General features: G+C 38.4%; 1 protein-coding gene across 4 annotated transcripts in view; it reads right to left on the bottom strand.

Moving 5' to 3' along the window:
- fam222ba (family with sequence similarity 222 member Ba) overlaps nucleotides 1-23,515 on the bottom strand; it is a 47,846-nt gene that overhangs the window by 12,744 nt on the left and 11,587 nt on the right. For 2 of the 4 annotated variants that reach the window (XM_055148886.1, XM_055148887.1), the window contains one exon: nucleotides 20,663-20,816. The exons of the other annotated variants lie outside the window; for them this stretch is intronic. The gene's annotated coding sequence lies outside the window, so the exon portion shown is untranslated. The remainder of the gene's footprint in view (nucleotides 1-20,662; nucleotides 20,817-23,515) is intronic. 4 annotated transcript variants of the gene reach the window in all.

Here is a 23,515-nt window from a genome sequence, read left to right as displayed (position 1 = left end):
ATCTGACAGTGACAGAGCAGTGCATCTCTTCTGAATGGAGGGATTGACTCATGTGCTTTGGATAGAAAAGAAGCCCACTGGCCCAGCTCCCCATGTCCGCAGTGGAAACAGTGTCATGTCTGTTTTGGGATGGGGGGCTACCCTGACCCAGCTGGGCCTTCAGTGGATCTAAGCCAGTGTCTACCACACTATCAGCCCAGTACAGACAGACGCTCCAAGCTCTTCTAAGTATTATACCCACTCCCTTCGTGACTAGGCAAGTATCCACCAGCTACTTATATAGAGCTCCAATAAAAAGTGTGCCAATGACTGCAGTGCGTTTCATTATGGACAAATAAAAGCTCGCTGACAAAAGCAGGACTGGATGCGCATGGCTTGTGTCATGTGTCAAATTGCTCCCATAAAAGCTGACCTATATTTTTCCCTTTTCATTCCTCCGAGAGCAAAATGGGAAAGAGGGATGCAGAGGAAGCCATTAACCAAATTACACATGCTCAGTGCTGTGTCTTTTGATCAATATCGTAAGCTATGATCAGCATTCATTGGGAACATTTTTGCATCAGGCTAATTGCATTTGAGATTATTGGTTAAAATATTCAGTGGTGGTAATGTGGGAAAAAAATGGGAGGAGGAGGACACACTGAAAATAAGCTCATTAGGAGATGATGTATGGGAATATAGAGCAACAACAACAATGGAAAGGGTAAAATCCAAGGTGATAGAATGCGGCTGAAAAATTTTTGATTTTAAAAGCAATAAAGGAGTTGTAAATACATTTTGAAATAATCAGATTAGGTTTCAGTAAAATGGTTAAATTATATTATGTGTATAGGATGTATATAAAAAAAAAACACTGACAACTAATACACTTATTTGGTCTGACAATCAAATAATCACATAATCAAGTGACAATTTAGATCAGAATTATAATCTCTTTTTGGAAAATGAACTGCTAAACTAATATGAGAGGTTTAAACTACACACTTAGAAATTTTTTTTACCCATTAAAATATGTTTTGTTTGCAGAGAACGTCCCATTACCGAAATAATTGTAAATTGATAATGACAACGATTCAAATTGCAGCTCTATTTCACAGACATGATCCCATTAACATGATTACTTAAGATCGTTCGTCAACAGAGCTAGCAATAGTACTGTCATTTTGAATAGCTAACTGCGGCTTTCTGCTTTACTGACTGCACATAAGCAGTAACGATATCCAAGTCTCACAATACGATATCATATTTATTGCAATACCGTGGGAAAGCTTACGATATGGTGGGGAGGCTCAAGATTAGGGATGTAACAATTTCCAAATCTCAGTACTATATTTTCACGATATGCATCTCACGGTCCGATATTTATTGCAACATTCTGTGGAGGCAAAAGAACTGTTAATATGCTACTTTTTTCCTCTTAAAATGCCTTGATAAGACTTAAAAGTGCTTAGAAATGTTATTTCTTCTTATAGTCTACACCGAAATGGAGCACAGGATCATGGTCTATGTAGTTCCCTGTCTTTGCTGCTATTGTTGCACTATAACTCTTAATTTAAGCAAAGAGCTTTGTAATTTGATATATTGTAATGGTCCATGATATTATTATGAGAACTCTGACGATATGATATCACGATATTTCGGTCATTGTTACATCCCTAATCGTGACACTAAACTTGGTGATACAGTGTCACTATTGTGGGCTGTTGTATCAATATATATGTCACCAAGAGTATTTTATGTGTATTTTAAAATTATTTTGTGACAATGCTACAATTTTGATGTTTCTTCAGAGAAGTGAAACTTGTTTGCACTATACACTTGACATATTCACAGGTGGTGGTTTAACAAATAAATACTGTTATTAAAATGTATTTGGTTCTTTAAAATAATATTGTAGAATACCATACTGATTATCCCATGTATCGCCATATTGTGATAATATCGCATCATGAGCAATGTATCGTGTATCGTATCGAATTGTGAGCAACCCTGTGATTCTCAGCCCTACACAGAAGCAAGATGTACAATATGTGCGATATATATTTGAACAGTGTTGCCTTTAATCTGGGATCACATTATAGACAGACATTACATCTAATTTGTGTGAAAAATCTTGTGAAGACTCCATACTGGTTGGATCCTACAAACCCTCATTATGTGCAGTAAAGCATATGGGGAGTAAATGTGTTTCAGACATTTTGGTACCTAAATTAGTCCATCACCACTGGAAACTATCTGTAAATAATGTGCAAATACATAGGAAGCGTTTCGCACCAAAAATAAGCCTATTAGAGGAGGTATAGAAAAATTAGCGAGAGTAAAAGAAAATCCAAGGTGAGAAAACACAGTTGAAATTTTTCTGTATAGCAATTAAAAGCTAAAGTAATTAGGGGGTTGCGAGTCGTGGTGTTGTACAATGCTAACAGCTGAAGGAGAGGAGGGTGGAGGAGAGCGCTCTGCTGTTATTTTAATTGCATGTTTACCCCCAGGTTATGGGTCTGAAATAGAGCCAAGAATGAGAAAAAAAAGGGGAAAAAAAATGTTGCAGTAGGAATTCAATGCAACTTGTGCGCGTTGATTCTCTCAGGGACACACACGGTGAAATTACTTTTCTTTGCGCGCAGCTGAATGGGAGCGAGAGAAAGAAAAGAAGCAGGAAGGAGCGAACAGAGCGCGCCTTTCTACCCTTGAATACCAAGCCGAGTGTTATGTCAAAAGAAAAGGTGAAAAAGGCCTTGGCTCTTGTGCATGTTAGCGAGGAATGACACATCACCACCACCACAGCTTTTGTCCCACCACAAGAGGGCGGGGGGTGTGGGGGGCTACAATGTAGACCTGACGACATCATGTCCAGCGGGGCTGTTTGATATTTCTATTTTAATTATAGCCCTAATTTGGAATACAATGTGGAACTAGTTTTTCTACTTATTTTTCATTTATTATTACCATTTATGTTTTTGCTATGAGCTACTGTGTTAATTTCTCTTGTCTAAGTTTAAACTGTGTACAAATAAAAAAGTATGATTTGCCATTTTATAAAACTCATTGTTTGTACTTTATAGACAAGGGCAGTACGTGTTTAGTGTCTAGTTAAAGAATCGATTAACCGGTCAGCAGTGTCTTATATGACCAGAAGTTTTATTTGTCAACCAATTTGTTTATTAGGATTTAAGGGAGTGGAATCAGTTTGCTGGAGCTAAATCTGTCTTTTTTGTCTCATGAAGATGCGGTTTACTAGTACTTTTCTGTATATGTAGTTTTATTATTTCTAGAGCTTTTGACAGTGTTATGCCACACCTCCTTTAAGTCGATTAAATTGATGCACATGACATGCTTTAGTCGACACTTTTTTAGAACATGTACAATGCACAAGAAATGCTTTAAGGTCACCGACAAAAATAAATACCCATTTTATTTCTCTGATGCAAACCTCAGAAGCCCCATTTTAGAAGGTGCACTTTAAATACTCTATTCATAAATAAAACAAGAGCAGCTTGAAGCTAAAATCTACGTTAATCTTAAGTAAATATTGCATATAAATGGCAATAGTACTTATTGTTACTTTTATGTATATTTTAAATATATTGCTACAGAGATATACTGCAATCAGTGATAATACTGAAACTACTGCCACTAATACAGTCTATTTAATCTCATATTTTAGATATTGTGTCATTCAAAAGGCCTGAGCTGCAACAAATAAATAGTAGAATGAACTATACAAGTCGATTCGGCCCTATACAGGTCAAATCTTATTATATTACAAAAAATAAAAAACAAAAACTCCCCACTTCTGCATAGAAAATGTACACACAATAAATACTGAACCCCAAAATATATGGCCGGTATCGAAATTATCATGACAGGCGTACTAGTAATGATAACTGATTCTAACACAACTTTGGCAAACAGATATAAAGTTTGGAAAAGTCCCACAAAGTATTTATAATAAAAAGTCAATAGAGCATTAATGAAACAGTCCTATCTGTAGTCAAGTTGGACAGTTGCGAGGTGGCTACAATAAAAAAATAAAATAAAAAAAAAAAGGACGCAATGGAGAGAAGGGAGAAGACAAACTCAACTTGTGCACAAATTGCGTGTGTGTAAAATGCGAAGGTTCGGGAAAGTTGCAAGATGGAGGGTGTCAGGGATGAAACTGTCAAGTGAGGAAACTGCTGCGAAGAGTGGGAGAGGAGACGACAGCTCCTTGAAACTGAGGCAGAGGGGGAAGGAGGGGCGACCAGGAACCCGCCGTATATGAGCGCGCGGTAACTAACTGATGAGAAAGTGACAGTTCCCCCGAGGTGAGATGGCGGAGATGGAGCGGAGCGAAGCAGAGAGCCCCCAGAATAATACATAGGTCGCAGCTGGATGGGCTAAATCTTTGCATACGTTTTCAGATTCGCAAAGTTGGTTTTTACAATGAGAAAGAGAGAAGAGGCTCTTAAGCTCCTCTTTCTACGCGGCACTATTCCACTATTCATTTCATTGCTCTGTGCTTATATTGAGAGTTTCATTGAATTTAAAGGTTACTGCAGTACAACTTCAGAAAACGTGGTGCTTCACAGTAAAATTGGTGCGCAAGCATGTTTTTATGTGATGCTTGTTGTTATTACACTTTGAAAATACAGGCTGTGTCAAAGATTATACTCCATCTAGAGTCCAGACAGTGACCCAGATAATGAAATGACTGGAGCAAACAATCGGGTTTGTTTGGCCATTTGTGCAGTCCTGTAAAATGAGGTTAAGAAGTTTATGAAAATATCTCTCCCTTAGTTCAAACTCTACGCATATCTGCATCACAAATAAGTAGCACTTTTGTCTATTATTGGTCACACTTCACAGCTTAAAGATTCACTATATAACTTTACCGGTGAAGGGGCAAATACCCGTGCTTTTCCTTGAACATGTTATCGCTTTGTCTGGAATGTTCCACAGTATGAAATTAAACGTATTCATCTCCATGGAGACACATTACAGCGTAGATTAGCGGAGAGGTAACTCCACTCACAGTAAGAATGCATGTTTTCAAGGTATGTTTGAGAAATAAAAAAATGGCAATGAAATAAACGCACGATACAGAAGTTTAATGAAGTACAGTGGAACATTCCAAAAGCAATACGATCTCCATGGAGACAAACAGAGAACCCTCCACTAGAAAAGTTACATAGTGCACCTTTAAATGATGGCAGATTCTGTTCTTACTGTGGTGCTTTGATTGTTATAGTGAACAATGCAGTATAATAAGCAAATAGAAACATAATTAATTATACTCATTTGTAAAAACAAACATTAGTCAAGATTTGTGGTGTAAACAGATAAAACAGATTTATACAGAAATGCTGAAAAATCAATCAAAATCATATTGCAGCGATTAAAGAAAGACGACAGAAATGTCAAATTGTTATCTTCAAGCCTCTAATACAGTAGCTCAGACTTGTGTAATTGCTTTATACATCACAGAGAATGAGCTAGCGTTACAAACCGAACCAAATTGCACTGAGCCCTCTCCTCTCTATAGTGCTGGCTGTTAAGCAGATTTGGGGCGAGTCGAGAGCCGTGAAACTGTGTAGACCGAAAAAAGAGGACAGTTTAAAAGTATATGAGCCTGCTCTTATCTGTGTGACCTGCTGTCTTGTCTGTACATCAGGACTCTTGGATGATCGGCCCTGCTCCTCGCTCTCAAGGAAACAGTAATGGCAGCAAGGCATGATGGGAAGTGGAGATATCGGCTAGCACAGTGTCCCAGACTGGCCTTGACTCTTTGACTGTCTCCAGGGGTGGAAAAGTACGAATACACATTACTGTAATGGAGGAGAGTTTTTGGATAGTTGTACTTTTTGGTAGATTATTAAAGGGCCTTTATTACGCTATTTTTTGATTGTTACAATGTTGTTTCCTCATCACAGACATACCCGGAAACAAGCAACAACTATCGTAACAACATTTTAAGGGTCAATTTTGTGTAATACGGAACCTTTAAACCAGCACTTCAACTTGTAACTGAATATAATATTTGCATATAACTAGCTACATTTAAAATCAAAAGAGTTACTAGGGCTGAATGATTTATGAAAAATATCTAATTGCTATTTTTCTGATTTGCGATTTGATTTTTGCTTTATGTTTTAATAATAGGATTCTGGTCAAAGTTCACATTTTAAACATGTCCAAAAGAAATGGCAAAAAGACTGAAATAAAATCTGAAATTTTAACTGATAAACTAAAACCAGAATCGCATTTCAGAACATGTTTGCACAGATCTAAACAGGATCAGCAGCTTTTCACATAATAATAATTAGTATGCATTAGAAATTCAACTGATTAATCTCGCAGCCCTCCTGAGTGTCCTGAGCTAGGAGAAAATGGAGATTGCTGTTTGTTCAAGTTAATTTCAGCTTTAAAATGTTAAATTAATCAAGTTTTGTACAAAAGATTGATGTAAAATTATAGTAGAAGCAGTAGTCCTTGTAATTTTGGAAAGGTTTAGTGCTGAATTACTCTAAGAAAATATGCTTTAACAACGTAGAAGTGCCTACATCAAGTGCTAATGTAAGAAAAAATAAATGATATCTGATTAAGGGCACAAAGGGAGTAGAGCGGGAATGGGATAGAGATATTTAATGTCATTGTAGTTCTTATAATATTTGTATAGATTGCAAAGTTTTGTATATCTCACGGACTGCAGATGGAAGTTAGTCTAGTATAGCCTATATATAAATGTAGTCAGTAGAAATGGTCCCTATAACAAAAAACTAAGCTAATTGTAAGTGAGAACATTTTTAACAATGTATCTACTACTTTTACTTAACTTTACTAAAAATTTTCACCACTCTTTCCACCACTGAGTATCTCTTCTATGAGAATGTCACAGTCACTGCCAGCTACGTCAGCACTGCCCTGGGACAGTCAGCCAGCCAAGGTCTATACTTCAAACTTGGGGTCAGTTTCGCTAACAGCCACTTAAGCCCCACTTGGCTCCCGGGCGCGTCCTGCCAATGCGGAGAGTGGGAGACAACTCCAAAAGGTGTTGAGCCTGGCCAAGGTCAAGCAGGGGGGCGGGCAGACGCGGGGGAGAGCTGGCATGCATGAAGTCACAAACGCCAAAAGAAAAAAAAAAAAAAAAAAGAAAAAAGAAGAAGAAAAAAATAAATAAAAATCAACTGGGCCCACTGGCTGTGCCGCTTGACAGACATGTTTACACCTGATAGAGAATGCGGTGTGGACGGGCTGCCAAAACAGAGGGGGATCCAAAGTGAAGAGGTGCCAGTTTAGTTATTTATTTATCTGCGGTGAATCCAGCCAGACTAGTGCACCCAGAAGCAGTGCACGGTTGGGTAAGTGTAGAGAGCCAGCCTAAACCACTGCAGAGAAGGAGGAACAAATCAGACAAGTCGTGAAGGCCAAGATCTTATAAAACAGCTCGAAAAGTTGGATCAGGCTTTCTCACACTCCCGCTGGATTAGAATTTTAGAAATTAACCAGAGGGTGTTTTTGAACTTAGAAGAGGGCCAAAGGGTGAACAAGTTTAAAGTGCATAGATGACAGGTTTTCATGTTTTTTTTAGGAATGCACTAACGCAGCTTTTATAGATACCGATTCTGATACAATAGCTTTAAATATCTGCCAATTTCCTGATAATAACTGATATCTGTACAGAGACTGAAAACAGCATTTATTTACTTTAAACTAAACTAAAATGAAACAGAACTGATCCAAATTGGTTATGGAGCTGTGATTTATCTCTCAAGTAACCCACAGAACAACTTTGGATAAACAAAAAGATCAAACATGAGACTTTCTGGGCAACTACAACCAGTAAATAGTCTTTTTACATCAATATGTGTCCAACCAGGATACCGGCTGAATCAATATTTGGAAGACAGTATTTGATCGAACAAATTTTGCTGCATCAGCCCTGACATTCAATACCAGTATTGGTGCATTGGTAGTATCTATGGTAAATATTTATCATAACAGATCAAATAAGTGAAGTAGATCAATTCATTTGCAATTCTGAGGAAAAGTACATAAATACAGGAAGTAACTGTGACTTCTAAAACTCCTACACCTATGTCATCCATAAAGTATTCCATCCAAAATGCAGGGACAGTTTACGTACAAGGAAGGCATTTTCTTGTAGTTTTAACATTCATTTAACAAAATAAAAGGTGTTATTTATTTTTATTAGTCTAATCATAACAAGTTTTGGCTCTTGTTAACATTAGTTGCTAAGTAACAGTTATGGAATTACCTCTACGCATGTTATATCTGCTGTCAGCGTCCAACCAGGAACTAAAATTAAACTCCTTAAAATTTTTTTTAAAAAAGACAAAACTAAGCAAGATTTTTAGTAAAAGTTTAGGTTCAATACAATTATGTTATGTTCAAAGGGCCCATATTACACTATTTTCTATGTTATAATGTTGTTTCTCATCAAAAAGGAATGTTTTGTTTCAGTCACACATGTTTAATACACAGACCCTGCATTTAGTGAGAGCTCTTCTCTCAGGCTGGAATTTCTCTGTTCCGCCATGTCATGTCATATCATGTGGTCATACAGGAAGTGCGCCACTGAGTTTTTAAACGCAACGCCTTCACTAGAATCATTTCAGCCATGTAAATGCAAATCTGTATTGAACTAAAGGCAAAGTGTAGCTGTTAATTTGAACACTACCAGTAGGTGACATCACAATGTGGAACAGAGCGTTTTGCGCTCTGTAGATGTAGACAGACCAATAATAAAAGGGTCACTCAAACATGTTCAAAGGAAACAAAACATAACTCCAGGTATGTTTTGTGAAGTAACAAGGGCTCACAACAGTCCATTTTTTGTATATAGGCCTTTAAGTGAAATGAATAGTCTGAACTGTCATATGGGCTTCTAACCATCTGGAGCAGGTAGGAGTTTAACTTAGTACGGCAGCAGCAGCAGACTGTATGGAAAAGAAGCCTTCTGTTAATCGTCAGATCACACGTCTCATACATATGAGAGGCCCACAGCCCCTTTCATCTGTGCAGCGGTGCCAGCAGCAGCTTATCTCCATGTAAACCTGTGTATCCAACCAGACAACAGAGAGCTGCTGTGTCAGATGGCACTGGCACAGAATGCGTGGCACGGCTGGGTGATTAGACAAGCCTTTATATCTTCTATCTGTGCGGGTTAGTCTGGTCTAGTTCACTTGATTCATCGCAAATCAAAATAGCAATTCTCAAATCGCAAAGGTTGCAATTATTTATGCAATACAACACTCTCTGTAAACAGCTAAAAATCACATCTCTCCAGGGTCTCAATACAATAAATGCCAAAGGAGTTGTACCTGATGTTCTTAAAAATGTGAAAAACAAATACTTCTACAGCTTATTATTTTTCACATCACAATTATTCTTCACAGTTTATATTTTGTTTTGGTTTCTTATTGCACTTTTCAAAACTTTCAGAGACCAGAGTGGAGTTTTGGTGTCGCATTAACAACAACTAACATGGCAACAGCACACCAGTCTCACTTCCTGGTTCATAGACAATAAAAATGCCTTAGAATTAGATGCAGACCCTAAGAGCTGCTTTTGCAACATATCTGTAATAGGTTAAGAAAATTTTTACTTTATTACATGAAATAATTTGACTTATTTAATGATGTGAAACGCTTGTGCACTTTGAACTATTAAAAATTGTTCAAAAAATATCACAATAATATTTCCTTTTTCCAAACATCGCGCAGCACACTCAAGCCTTTTGTTTCTAACTGTGTGTGTTAATGTGTTTTTTAAATCAATTGGCTGCAGGTGGAGGTTAAAAAAATTGCACTCAAAAAACACGAACAAGAAAGATCCTTGAAGATTACTCTGAAAGCTAAAAAACACAATTTGCAAAACTCCATTAAATACCTTCAAGGTCTGGAGCAGATTTGGCCTGTGGACTCTTAAGAGGTTTAAAAGCAGTTATGAGCCCACTCGGAGCATTTGACCACACATCTCCACCAGACCTCTCCTCTGCTTACAGGGAATAACTCAATGTTCAGAGAGCTTTAAAGCGGCGGTCCGCATTGTTCCAGCTGGCGGAAAAAGGGAAATGAAGATGGAGTGGTTTGATTTCATTTGTTAGCAGGTGCATCCATTTTGTGTTGGTCCCCCCCCTCCCTCCTCCCTTGCACCCCCAGCCTCCTCGCCTCTCTCAGTCAAAGCGCTTATCAGAAATTGGACACCCCAGTGACAAATTGAGCCGGCGATTAAAGGGAGAAAGAGGGGAGCTTTGTTAAGTGCTGCTGATTGGGATCCCAGGCTGCCCTTGCACAGGAACTAGAGGCTTGTGTGTAGAAAGTGTGTGTTTGTGCGTCTGTGTGTGTCTGTGAGAAGATGTGTGCATGTTGGTCCAGTGCCAGGAGCAGAGCCGAGACCATGGCCATCTCTCCCATTTAGCCACTCTCCAGGTGTTCCCACGGCTTACGTTTCTGTTTCAAGTGCTCTATAAACAAGCCCCAATCAATGCAGCTGTTTCACCATCATGCTTTCATATAGACATGCAAACATACACACAGCGAGCTAGCATGAGGACCCCCCAAGATCTAATGACCACCTTCGTGTTGACAAGCTGAAGATGACACATAAGTACTCAGTGAGCTCATTTTACTCCAGTTCATGGGAGATAAAACTAAACGGATATTATAAACAGTGTGTGGGATGTTTTCTTGTAGTTATCGCTAATTTTCTTATGCAAATCCTGGCTAATGCTAATCACAGCTAACTTGCTCCGTAAAACATGTTTAATCAAGACAAAACAAACACGCCTCAATAAGCTAGTGCTACATTATGTTTCATATGCACAAAATAAACAAAACCAACTAAATTAAGCCATTCATTTGGTTATTGCCCACAAGGCTGCTGTTATAGTTGAGGTGCAATATAAACTTTTCTGTTGGGAGTCTGAAAAAGTGCCTGTCTCCACAGAGATGATATAATTTTGCCTAAAATCTTACACAGAATAATTATTAAATTTATCAGTCTAGTATTTTCTAAGTTACAGATTATTGCTCAAACGTTGCCTCTCCACAGATCTGACCATAGCCCATATATGGAAATATCTAACCCAGCGTTCAAAATAGAAAGTGAACATGGGCGCACTTCCGGCTCTATCTGCTCTGGCTCCAATTGGTTTTACACTGAAAAATTGTCAGCCCTCCTTCTCTGTAACCGCTTCGCCATTTTGGTCTTAAAATGTTCGTATTGCCCCGCTCTACTAGCCTGATTCAGCCGCCAGTTCAAACCGTCTGACCTCATAGCATTAGAATTTGTTTGCTCGACGGTAGGCAGTTACTTCTTTTCATTTAACCAATCGCTGCTATTTGGTCGTGACGTATGTAATGCGCCGCTAACAGGTCTATATTAAGCTTTTCCCAAATCCCATAGGAAGGGCTATATTGCGTTTCCCCTTGATAAAATTCACATTGTCTCTGTTCCAGCTTTAAATCCACGATCTCGGGAATCGTTGCCAACACAGAATGTCTGGCTCTTTGCTGATTGGCTGGTGCCCGAACTCACACTTCCGGGGTTTTTGCAAACTGTATAGTCTATTCCAATTCCTGACCTAGTCACGGGAGAGAAATGAAATTGAGTGGAGGCACTAGGGAGCGCCAGCCTGGCTACTACTCTACATGATCCTGGTGCTTTTATTGAATTATTTTATCCATACATAAATTCCTATTCCTAATATGGAACTCTGTACTAAATTCACTCCTATAACTGCTACCGTCATGAGCTTCATTTGACTGGAGCCGAACACTATGGGTGACATCACCTTTAATCCACTTCTTTACACAGTTTATGGCTCTGACCCATTATTTGCTTGCATAAATAGTAATGGATGGAGTGCTACAGAAAAGCCATACTGTAGAACATTCCACTCTCGTGCATCTTTAATCATTTATCACAAATTTTGATTGACTGTTTTTTTTTTGTAAATTTAAATATCAATATTCTACCCACTGTGACAAATGACCTGCTTAGTATTGACGTGCTAGCTGTGTTTAAATGGAGAATAAAGTTGCATTTTGGTCCCAGCAAGACCTGTTTTATTGACCCAGCATTAACCGGCCCTGGCCTGCTTGTGAGTGCAGCGACTGGGCAGAGGGGAGAGTGGGGGGCGGGGGAGCAGGCTCACACAGTACAAGCGCTGACTCCCACAAATCATCCTAAAAGGGCTTAACACACACAAAAAACTGCTCCCAGAGTTAGAGAGATTTATCCTCTGTGCCATTATACTAACTGGGGCTGTATATTTATCGCACTTCCCAGAAAAAAGAAACGCCTAATTAGACTTACTGTATGCCCGCCGCAGCTCAAACAAATCATGTTTTTGTCCAATTTTGCACCAAAAAAGGTAATTGGAGTGGTTTTGTCCCAGTTTAAATGCCAGGCGTAGCTCAAAATATGCCCAAGTGAGCTAGTTCTACATCTGAAATAACAATGGCACATGTCAAAAATTAATCTACCGGTATATGAATTCCAATAGTGTATTAGTCACAATGTCTGACTTGTTTTTAAAGATAAGATTAAAGGGGTGTATCTAATAGTTCAGTCTAAACAGGCACTTGCTTTGTGTTGTAACTTGTTTATGCATAATCTAAGTGACCTAGGCTATCTGCTTTGAAACAAACACAAATGTGAATGTCAATCTTATACCTTAGCAAACAGATAAGCAAGGAAGCAAACACACATATTTAGAGATTGCTCATAATTCAGAGGGGTTTGACAACAGCGTTAAATGTATACAACCAGTTTGATTAACTTTAAAGGTGTACAATGTATGTCTTGCCTTGTCTCCATGGAGATTTTGTTGCTTTGCCTGGAATGTTCCACAGTTTGGCGATAAACACACAAACAGGGGATGTCACTAGGTCAGATCTGTGAAGAAATTACCCCACTCACTGTAAGAATGTATGTTTTAAAGGTATTCATGAACAGTATAAATACCCAGATTGAATAAAGGCATGTTAGGTGAGTTTAATACCATATGCTAATAACTGTGGAAACCAAAAAAAAATAACATCTCCATGATAGCAGACGCAGCCCACACATAAAAAGTCACATAATTCTCCTTTAACTGTAACATGGCATTTTTTACATAACCAGAATTGAATAAACTCATGCTTAATAACATATACCAATAACTGTGGAAACCAAAAACAAACATCTCCGCGGTAGCAGATCCCCACACACATAAAAAGTTACATAGTTCTCCTTTAACTGGAACATGGCAACTTTTTGGATACAGTATAATGCATGTTTTTAGCCTTAACCTTATAACCTCATCCACAAAAACTGACCGACTATTCTGCTCTACAGCCACATACTTGTGCTTTAATCTCGCTCCTTTATTGATTCTTTCTGACCACAAAAGCACAAATTGTGGAGAGTACAGCAGCGACGTATTGAAAAGCCAAACCCTGCTTGATTAAAGTTGATCCACCCACGTCCGGTTTCTATGGCGGGTTGCTAAGGTCACCTGGCTCCATGGCAGCTCTGACATTCAGTCCGGACCAGTCCCAGCCTCCACAGAAATAACAGAGGCCTCTTTCTCTCAGGGCAGGTCTGTGTTGAGCTGTGTTCCCTTTGCCCCATGGCGACATTTTGTGGTCTGCCTTCACCTAGAGCTTTTTCCCAGAAGGCATCAGTGCTACGGCCAGGGCAGGGGGGAGGCAGGTGGTCCGCACAGAGAGGACAGGCAAACATCTCAACTGTGTGTCTGCTGCCTGGATTATTGCAACTACTTTTAACAATACTAAGCGCACAACTTCTTTTCCAGAGACCACTGCTACTACTCCAATTTAGGGCTGCATGATCTTCAAACAAAACTGAACTGTGATTTATGATTATATTTGTGACTTATGAACTTATCGTACAATATATGAAAGCAGGAACAATACATTTTGGAGCTCAATATTTATCATTGGTACATTTTCTTAGCAAATCTTTTATGTAATAAAATAAGATTGACCTGTATAGTGTAGAATAACTAACTTCTATGGCTATTGTTGGTTCATTTTGCCATTTATTTGTTGCAGCTCAGTGCTTTAAATGAAACTGTATATTTAAAAATTGGTTTACTGAGATAATCCTGCTTTGTGTCAGAAAATAAAGTAGTTTCAATATTATCGTTTATTGTAATATTTCTCTGTAGCAACATATCGTGCTTCAAAATTTGTTATTGAGATAGACCTAGCAATATATGTTCAAAAAGTAGGATTCTCTTCAGAGTCCACATTTTAAACCAGTCTGAAATATGAACTGATAAACTGATAGAAAGTCTGTGCTGAGCTGTGTTCCCTTTGCCCCACGGTAACGTTTTGTGGTCTGCCTTCATCTCCTCCACCTCCAGAGCTTTTTCCCAGAAGGCATCAGCGCTCCAGCCAGGGCAGGGGGGTGGATGGGCAGGTGGTCCGCACAGAGACAGGCAAACATCTCACCTGTGTGTCTGCTGCCTGGAACATGTGACTATGAGACACTGGCACAGCCTCTGACCCACTCACACAGCCAGTCAGGCCGTCACCGTAGTAAGTTCACAATCAAAGCAAAAGGGGGGCACTGCCATGACTCCATCTCTCTATCCAGTCATTCTTTCACATGGGCAACAACTCCAGGATTTGGGGACAAACTAACATATTTTTAAAATTCTGTTCAGAGTACACTGTAAATAACTCCAGGAGCACTTGAGAGAAGACTGAAATACAAACAGATTAACTAATACAAGAATGCCATAGTTATTTGAAAGATATCTGTGTAATATTCCACAACTAATGAAGTTGCTCCTACCTGGACAAATGAGATATTACACAGGTAATACAAGAATTCTATGCTGTATTTTCGCTAATGATAACCTGGACTTCTGTACAGTGTTTAGTTTCTGTGTATTTTTTTTTTTTTTACATTGAAATTACACAAATTCTGATTCTGGTACAAGTCAGGACAGTGAACTAGGGCTGTACGATGTTTGGGGAAAAAATGTAATTGCGCACATTGTAAACAATTAACATTTGAAAGAAGACTGAAATGAACTGATAACTATCTGTAGATCTCTAAACTGCAGGTATATAATGTTCTTTGCAGAGAACATTCTGTTATCCAGTTGCAGCCTTTGCGATTTGAAACTGAAATTGTGATTTCGATTCGATTGCGATATTTTGTGCAGCCCTACTCCAGTGCTCTCTACCCACACATTCCTTCACATATATTTTAAACCCACAGTCATCTTGATCCAAAGAGGTCAGGACAGTGAACTGGGCCTGTCATAACAATTATTATATCGACTTATTGTTCAATCTATGAAAGCTGGAACTATATTTTTTGGGGTCAATATTTAGTGTGTTAACATTTTCTCTGCACTACTGGGGAATGTTTGGTTATTTTTGTCTATACAATAAGATTTAAGCCGTAAAAGATTTAATTAATAACTTCTATGACTCATTACAGACTTTGCAAACTAAGTACTAAAGTGTTTCTAATGTTTTCTAACGATATTTTATTTATTTATATATATATGATATAGATATATATAGATATATATATAGATATAGATATATAGATATAGATAGATATATAGATATAGATATTTAAAATAGTTTTTGTGGTTTAAATCTGCTCTTGGTTTACTATTGTTAAAGTCACTGGCATACGTTAGTTTCACTATTATCATTTATCATCTATATTTACTTGAGCAATATATCGCATTTCAAATTTTGTTACCATGACCAGACTACAGTGAACTATAGAATACTCATTACTTTTTTTGGTGCAAAGAACATGGTTTGCATCCAAATAAAATCCACCTCCACAAACAAAACGGCTTGATGACATTACCACATAATAAACTATATTAAAACAGACAGCAAAGATCCATTAAAATATGTCCCTAGAGAATGCATAATATCTGGCAGCAAAATAATTCTAATAGTTCTTTCGACCAATAACAAAGTTCTAATGTTTCCGACTGCGCACAAATGCAGCGCTCCTCCTCCTCAAATCAAAGAGCCCAAAGCTAAGACCTTTGCTGCCATGGTAACAATCAGTTTAATGAACCAGTGACAGTGAAAATGACAAAGAGGGGGAAATTAGGTCATCATTTCTACTTTTTGTACTGTGCAAGAATGAGAAGAGGAGACTATAGGCCTGTGAATGTCAGCGCTGTCCAAGTGCCCTTCTACTAATGCGGATATATTGATACAAGTCCTTTTACTACTCGAACAGATTATTTTTGGAGGCATTGGATAAGTTACTATGGAAACTTCTTTTAATTAGTTAAATAGCTACTATCATAATGTATGAGTATGTTGGTCCTCTAAGTGTCTTTTATTGATTACATTTTTTCTATTAGTTTTATTATTTATGTTTTATATTGACTTGTTTATTTATTTGTATACTATTTTTAATTAATGTATTAATTTATATTGGACTCTATGCACTTTGGAGATTTGTGTTGGTAAAATGTGCTATACAAATAAAGTTGCACTGGATATTATTGGAGAGAAAGTTGTTGCCAAAAAACATATTTATCATATATTTAATCGCTTAAACTATAATTGTTGGACTGGATTCATATTGTCACAACACAAAAACGTTCAAACTCAGTTTCAATATCAAAGAAAAGGCTTGAGCCTGAATACTTTGTGATATTACAATGACAATAAAAACAGGATTTTTTGGACATTTAAATAATATTTGTCAACATGAAGCAATCATAGTTTCTTTAATATTATATCAACAACCAAAGGATCTTGAAATACTATATTATTGCAGCTACTTTTGTAGAGATTACTGCAACTACCCCAATTTAAGGCTGCATGATTTTAGCAGAAAAAAGAAGAAACAGACAAAAATAGAATAATTTACGATTGTATCTGCAATATATGTTCAAAAAGAAGAATTCTGCACGTTTTAAACTAGTACAGATGTATGACAGAAGACAAGAGAAATGTTTATAGAAACTACAGGTACAAAACTTCTCTAAAAAGAAAGAATATATTGTTCTTTGCAGAGGACATTATTAAAATAATTGCAGCCTTTGTAATTTGATAAGTGCAAAAACTCAAATTATGATTTCGTTTTGATTGCGTTACACTGTGCAGTCACACTAACACACAATTCATCTTGAGCAGCCTTAAACCTTGAGTATACCTCCTCTCCTTCAATATTATTTAGCATAAACCTGCCCATTATCAGATACGGTGAATAATGGGCTGATAAAACTTCCCCTTCGCTGTGTCTCGCTTGCATCATGCCTGCCTCATACACATCTCAAATACGTGTCAAATATTTCAAGACTGATGAGGTCTGCTCAAAGGTCTGTGCCACCGAACGCCGAGTTAATGCACCCGCCAGCAAATTTTTTACCATCGACCCCCATCCCGTGCAATAAGGAGAGAGCCATCAATCAGGGTGGGACGGACGACACCAGAACGCGCTGATGAAGTGGGGGGCTTCGGAGCTTAATGACGAATGGATCCCGCTGATATGGACGCAGTGTACGATGACAGTCCGCCGAGAACGCTTGACCTTTCCATGAAATCCTCAGCTGCGATTTCGCCAGTGCAGAAGAAGAAGTGGGAGAATATGCAAACTGCTGTTACTGGGGAAAGTATTGTAAGTGTGCAGGTAAAGCTGAACAATAGTATTAGGTTGGGAAAGTTGGGGGGTGATGTGTTTGCAGACCTAAATCTATATTTCTCATACATTTTTTTTATTATTTTTGTTCTTTCATATAATTTTTGGAGAATATTCCCTATATATCAGAACTGCAGTGTTTCCCAGTTCTGAAATGAGACTATGGTGGCCCCCATAGTCAATTTTTTACCGCCATAGTCTAAAACACAGTTGGTAATAGACAAATTACAAATTATACTTTTACATATTGTACTATTTTTGATCTATAATCACAGCTTTTTTTTCAGTAGAGGCAATGTGACATTTATGCACCAAAATATTGTATTAAATAAAATGATAATCCATAGTATAAACCTGTGGGAAACACTGTATAGTTACGTTTTATGTTTTCTGCCAATACAATGAGCAATAAATTGTGATTTTGTTATGTCAAACTTTACCAAATTGTTTTTAGACAATGGTGTGGACTACATACATATTTGGCATAGTTTGTGTAAGGATTCAAATGTAGCCATCTTGAAGTCACTTGAGTTAATGCTAATGTTGGTAACTTGATATGTCAACATGCAACACATCACATGAAAAACAGATCCATTCAGCATTCAGACTTCAGAAAATATGGGAGGCCCTTATTAATGAAAAGTAGCAGCATTTGACTGTGACATTGGGAACATATTCAAAGTTTGTACAGACAGAAAGTACAGCAACTTCTACTATTATTTTACCTATTCAGACAAACACTGCCTTGCTGATTTGAAGGACTTTGTGAGGACCCACTGAGGACCATTCACCATTGAACAGATATATTTTGATTTGAATTGCTTGATTGCTATGACCACAGAGGATGATTGCCATACCTTGTAACCTATGAATTTCTGCTACTTCACACAAGGTTTCTCATATTGTATGGAAAAACTGCTTCCACAAATAGAGCAATTGTACAACTTTTACAACCTCACAAATGGTTCAAAATATAATTCTATATACTTCGAGGCCAGGTAAAAGTTTGTTATGAACTTTTTAAAAATGATATAGATTATAACTGCGCTACAGTTGAGGTAATAAATTCAGCAAAAAGGTAGAATGCATAAACTTGAGTTAAACATCCAATTTGAAATTCAAGGCTCTAAAAAGAACTGCGTGTGTCCTTGTTTTCAAAAGTTCCTTGAATGCAGCACAGAGTGTGTTTAGTGTAGACCCTCTGACCCCACCCTCCTCTGCTCCCACATCAGGCTCTGGGAGTGACCTTCATGCTGCCTGATAGTCCCGCTAATTGGGGTCTCCACAGAGCACCCCCACGCAGAAGGCCCCCCCATGCCGGGCTGGAGGAGAGGCTATGGGGTGAAAGGGAGGCAGACAGAAGAGAGGAGGGAGTTATCTGTACAGCAGGACCCTGGGATCAAAAAACTCAAAGAAATCAGGCCTGAACTTATCACAATTTAAATGCAATTGACAAAAAGCAGAGCAAAAACTAGTATGCAGTAAACATTTAGATTCAAGAAGAGCACAGTAACGCCAGGATGTTGCTGCTTCAGCCCAAACACTTGATTTAATGTCAACAGATGCTCAGCAAATGCCTCAAGAGGAGTAAAGGAGGAGCAGGAAAGATGGTTAAAGCAACATCGTAACTTTCAGGAGGTGGCCTGATTCTATGAAAATATAAAGTTAAAACCATACTTCGGAACATTCTCCAGGGATATAGACAGGTTTTATGTCAAAAGGTGAAATATTGTTGTCAAGCAACATTTCCATGGAAAGAAACAGGAAGTGCCCCTCCTTCATGCCAAGTATGAGTCAGGTTTATGGAGCTGTGAGCCTGCTCACAGTAAGAACATGTTTCAGTGCAATAAAAACTTGTGAAAAGTGAAAAAGCAGGATTTAATAGCAATCTATATTTGGGCTAAAAAGTTACATGGTGGGGCTTTTATGATAGAGCTGAGGAATATAACACTACGTCAGTGAGAATGCCCTGGAAAAAGGTCAGGTCAGACGATGGGGACATGTGGAACAACCCGGACCATAGCGACAGCTGCTAAAAGGCCAATAAACACAGAGGAGTGACATGACAATGAATGAATTTATACAACTGGGAGTGAAGCAAGCACTAAATAACATGGAAGTGCTTTCATTAGCCCGTTTTTCACATAGACTAAAACTGATGACAGTGGCACAATGCTTTTTATTTGAATCATTTCATCTTCTCATGCAATTTGTGGAGTATAAATGTCATTTACTGCTTATATTTAATCTTACATCAGTGATTTTATCTAGCGGAGTCACTATGGATTTATAATAATACTATGAGCAACAAAGTCTCGTTTTGTTATGCCAATGTATAGTTCAGGATATTTTCGGACTATTAGGGGCCACCGTAGTCTCCTGCATTAGCTTAATCCATTTACTATTCCTCTTCCAAAGCCAAAGTCCACAAACCATTCATCAGAGCTAGCTTGTTAAGAATTGTACTATAAAATGCTAACCCGCAAGAACACATAAAACGCTTGCTGGGTAAAGAGGGGACCACATGACACATGTTTCTTGACAAAGAGAGAGCCTCAGGGAATAACAAAAGATATTATTAAGCATAACATGGGACCTCCCGGGGTCAAAGGGCTCATGTTTTGGCTGTAATCAGTGGGATTGGTTGCATGTTAGCATGAAACTTTTGAAGTAGCAGTTCTATCCAATTAGGTTGTATAATATTAATAATATGCAATAAATATACATAAATATGTAATAAATAGTCAATTCTGAGCATCCAGATTACTCTAGGAATATAATAATACAATAATACAACTTTTGGATGATTCTTTACCATTGCGTGATTGTGATTAGTAATTTGGAGATCCAAGTAAAAGTATAAAAGGAGACCGCGCTATTTTTTGTTTTTACAGCACCCCAACTACATGTAAAAAGTTGATATTCTCAACCATACAAAATAAACAATCCAACCTAAAGCAACTTTTTCCCTTAGTTTTAGCCTGCTCACTTGTGAAAGCGCTTTACAAACCTATATTTTCAGGAACCCATCAGTCATCGGAGGAGTTTCTCTCAAAGCATTAGGGTCAGGGCTACAGTTCATTTACAGCGGCTGCAGCTGGGAGCCCTCAGCTTGCCAACACATCATCATATCAAGGCCACTTCCTATCACAGTGATCAGCAGTCTGTAATAAAAAGCAGACAAAATGTACAGGAAGTCATGTGGTAAATATAGTGAGCTTTATTGAGTGCCTGCGCAGTGCTTTTAAGGTTAAGGGACCCTTTTGTGCAGGAATTCAAAGACGTACAGTGAGTGAAGCCATTTGCGCCAGCCATAGATCCACTGAATGAGAGTTTGAGCAGCCATGGCCATGAATAGAAAGGTCTGCATTTAATTTGCTAATCCATCATTCCAATTGTGCCCGGTAACAAAGGCGGAGGAGAGTGGTGGGGCATTCATAGCCAATGGAGCATGCTGAGGGGTGCGTGTGTGGTTCTCCATGGAGCCAGAGAGGCCGTGGCCCTTGCCCTCAAAGCTTGGCCAAGGCTGGGGTAGAATGGGCTCAATGCAGGCAAGACTAATCCCTTCATGTCCAAAGAATTGTTTAACTATGTTTGACTGATTAACCCAAACCCCCCTTCACTACACTTACAATTATCCTTTTTCAATCAAGTCTCCTGCTCTCATCACACAGCAGCACGGGGGTAATGATGGAGAGATACAGAAAAAGAACAAATGAAAGAAACAAAGACACTGCACTGCAATGCTTTTGGTGGGAGAGAGCACATAGGAGTGAAAAGGACAGAGTTTCTAGTCCTCCAAATGCACAGAGCACATGAATCCGCCTGAACCAGCTGTTGCTAACATCCAAAGGTCACACGACTCTAGCCTTGAGAGCTTTTCCAGTTCAGAGTCAGCGCTAATGTGTTAGCAATAGCATACTCTGCTTTTTCTCCAGCTCCATGGGAGAAACAGGCAAATTTAAAAGGTACTCTCCAGCGTGAAAAAAGAGGTTGTCTGGAAGATTAACCCAGCTTCCTTTTATAGCCCCTGACAAGAGGTTAAATCACACATTACACCGCATGAAATGTCTCCCAGTAATTAGATCAAGAGTATGAGTCTCTCTCCCTCCCCTTGCAGACCGCAGCTGATCAAAGACTAATGATGGTGTCAGTGCCATTGGCAGTGCAGGCTGGGTAAATCTCCCCATCGGGATGGCAATCTGTCAGGGCTGCGAGCTCTGCTAAACAGCACAGGACATGAGGACAATGAGGCTTGACACAAAGTAGACTAAATGAAGCTGGTTGTTACCTACAGCGATCCCTGAGCCGTGCAGCGCTCTTTATGCGCCATTAAAATCCAAAGTAATCATTAGCAGCTCTTTGTTTTGGGTCCAGGCGTGTTGGAAATTTATGTGCGCACATCAGCTGCAAACATGTCCGTCACATCTGGAAGTTTGAGTCAGTAACAGTTAACAGTCCTCTCAATCCGAGACTCAGCTTTATTGTTGTCAAAATACTTCATAAATCAATTGTTAAAGGTGCACTGTGCAACTTTTCTGGAAGAGGATCCATCACCTCCTGTGTTCATAGAGATGTTACTGCTTTGCCTGGAATGTCCATGGTATGAAATTAAACAAATACCTCTAGCATTTATTTATCACGGGGGTTTCTATTGCTCAAAAATAGAATAATTCCTTCTGTGAATAGGAGCAAGTCTCCACAGATCTGAATTGTAAAGTAGCATAGTACTGTAACCTGCTAGTCTCCCTTGTGATCAATAGGTCTAATCTATACTGTAGAACATTCTAGACAAAGCAATGACATTTCCATGGCAGTAGAAATGTTACGCAGTGCACCTTTGAACTAGTATTGAAACTAGATACTCATTTGAACAAGTATTGATTCTGAATAGGACTAAATCTCTGTCACTACTAGTACAATGCACATTAATGTTGATAATTACACTATTGTCTTTGTTTCATTGTGGAATTGAAATCTGTATTGAATATCAAGTATCCGTAGTATTGAAATGAAGTTTGAGTTTTTAGTATGGTGAACGACAACTCTACTCAGCTCCTGTAAATTTACGCACACGCTGCCATATGCAGACTTTGGACTGATTTAATGAAAAGGCTGTTATAAATATCTCACAAAAGCCTCGCAAAATAGTGCCAGCCCCTGCCAGAATGGACCATTTGTCCAAACACAAACCAGATTATTCAAATTGAGAGCTCATATAGATCCACATGGGCCCATTATAAGTACTGGAGCCAGTGTCATCTCTTTCATGTTACAAATTCCTCCAGTGGACCTAAGAGTGCAGCAAGTAAATGTGATACAGCCAGTAGACCACAATGTACTTATAAAAACAGATAAATGCCAGATCATTTCCAACCAAATCGAATATGTTTAAGAGAAAACAAAGACTCAATGTTTCAAACTGTGCAAGATATTCACATTAAACCAAAACATGTGATCAAGTTAATTTAATCAAACTTAAACAGCCCCAAGGCTCCTGACACTAGAGAACAACAGCATATTTACATATTCAAGTGAAAATATCTGTGAAAGAAAACTCAGCCGTGTAGCTTTTGTTTAACATAGTTCACATCAATGCTATTTGACCATGGTTTAATATGCAAAGGATTCTTTAGAGCATCTTAACATTAAATTTACTACACAATGACAATGTTGCAAGTCAAAACAAAGCTGAAAAACATTGCTTGCACTGTATAGTTAAGATCAAGAAAAGCATGAACAAATTATTGGTTTCTTCACAATTGTAGAAGTGAAAATAACTTACTTACTCTTGAACTATGAGTATTTTCAGGTCTATTGCACAGACCACTGACAAATTCTAGCATTTCTGTAGCAACCATCA

The sequence above is a fragment of the Boleophthalmus pectinirostris genome, unplaced genomic scaffold, assembly GCF_026225935.1.
Source record: "Boleophthalmus pectinirostris isolate CB_2022bp ecotype Guang Dong unplaced genomic scaffold, ASM2622593v1 HiC_scaffold_12, whole genome shotgun sequence".
NCBI classification, from domain to species: Eukaryota; Metazoa; Chordata; class Actinopteri; order Gobiiformes; family Gobiidae; genus Boleophthalmus; species Boleophthalmus pectinirostris.
Note: the sequence above shows the minus strand (reverse complement) of the source record. Positions and strands in the feature narration are given on the sequence as shown.